Below are 2,042 nucleotides of genomic sequence, written 5' to 3'. Positions count from 1 at the left end.
GGTATTCCAACAAAAATAAATTTACCAAATTAACGTCAATTTACCCAACTAAGATATACTTTCTAGGAAAATAATTAATTATACGGCCTAAACAAGAAACACGTCCACACACAACTGATAATTGTTTTAGCTAATTTTTTTCACCAGGGTATTTAACTATGCTACTTACTTGACTAACCACCGATTGTTTACCGGTAGGTTGGTTTTAAATTTGTGGTTTTACAACTGAAATCGCGTGTGTGCGTAATTTATGTTCTGAGAATATTTCACTACTAAAAATCAGGTCACAAACAAGAAATGTATGCTATTTACCTTTCAACAACAGAAATGAAAATCAAAAAATCAAACATCATTAAAAATTCAAAATCAAAACTCACCAACTTGAATAACTGAAGACATAGGCCCTTTTCTAACCCAAGTGGTCCATTAGAGCATCTTTTGCCATAATTATTGTCTTGCCTCCTAAAACAAAATAAAATCCTTAATCTTCTAGCAACGATTAAAATGGAATGATAATAACCCTCTAAAAAAACCTTGCAAACGTAGAACACACAGTCAAATGGAACCAAAATTCATTCAATTCATAGCAAAAATCTATATTTATTTACCAAAGGCTAAAACTACCTCTCTGAAAAACAAAGAAATATAATTCATTCAACTTTGCTACAAACTCACTCTGGTGGAAAGGAAAATATGCATTTTTTATACAACTTGGAACAAAATCTAAATCAATTCCATAAAAAAAATACGAAGAAAACACTACTAACCATTACAACCAGCAAAAAAATTTTCAAGAAGAAAAGTGGAGTAGAAAGAGATATTTAAATTCATACACTTCTTCAACCTCCTTGAATAAATCAATCAATAGTCGAAAGGAAAATATGCATTTTTTATACAACTTGGAACAAAACCTAAATCAATTCCATGAAAAAAATACGAAGAAAACACTACTAACCATTACAGCAGCAATTTTTTTCTGGAGGAAAAGGGAGTAGAAAGAGAGATTCAAATTCATACACCTCTTCAACTGCCCTGAGTAAATCAATCAATAGAAATTGTTGTACCAGAAAATAAGAAGTATGGTTGCCTAGTATGGTCGCCGAAAATAAGGAGCAAAAATCGGGATGGACGTGAGCTAAAGAAGAGAAATAAAGAAAGAAAAAAATATATATAGACAAAAATGACGTCATTTTCTTCTCTCTTGTACAGTAAATTGGGATTTATTTACTGTTGCATCAACAGTGGCAACTCGTTAAACTTTTTAATAGAAGTTAGATACGAAACTATACCATCCCAAGATAACCCTAAATGTTTTCACAACAAATGATCTCCTGTATGTGTGCTTCATATAAAAGTATGATATAAATGGAAACTTGTGTACTCAAAAAACACGAGCAGGTTATACATTTCAATGGGCAGATTACTCCAAATGCAAAAATTGATAAATTTTGGGTACAAAACATGAAACCTGAACATTGCTAAACCCAAATGCTAATTTCCAGTCGTAAGCAAAAAGTTGTTTCCACAGTTGCAGCTCAAACGCAAAATGCTGAGGGTACAATGAGATTGACTCACTCCCAAGGGTACCTCTTTGTCAACCAATTATGTGCAGCTTCACTTCACTAATTATTTTCGTCCAATGTTTGTATTCTGCTACATTCGTTGATTATACGGTGTTGCCATTGAACTTTACATTATACCCGTTCGTAGCACCATATGCTCTCACTACAATTCTAAAATCTTGCATTGACCAAAACAGTTGGCCAACGTCAAACTAAGGATTTCTCATATCTGTTTTAGCCAAAAATTTTGGGAACCGATAATCAACCTCTTCCTCAAATGAACATTCCAATCGGATATGTTGTCATTCCCCGATAAGCATGCTTGCTCTTTCATGTCCTATTTCCGTATCGTTCATTCCAATTTCGATGCCATCCGTGACATTGCATTTGTACATAATATCTTCTTCCTCAAAACCCATATCAAGATCAGATTGAACGAAATCAGGATCTGCCTCGTAATGTGACACGAAAATGAAAACT

Source organism: Olea europaea, chromosome 16, assembly GCF_002742605.1.
Source record: "Olea europaea var. sylvestris chromosome 16, O_europaea_v1, whole genome shotgun sequence".
Classification (NCBI taxonomy): domain Eukaryota; kingdom Viridiplantae; phylum Streptophyta; class Magnoliopsida; order Lamiales; family Oleaceae; genus Olea; species Olea europaea.
This window is presented reverse-complemented; position numbering follows the sequence as displayed.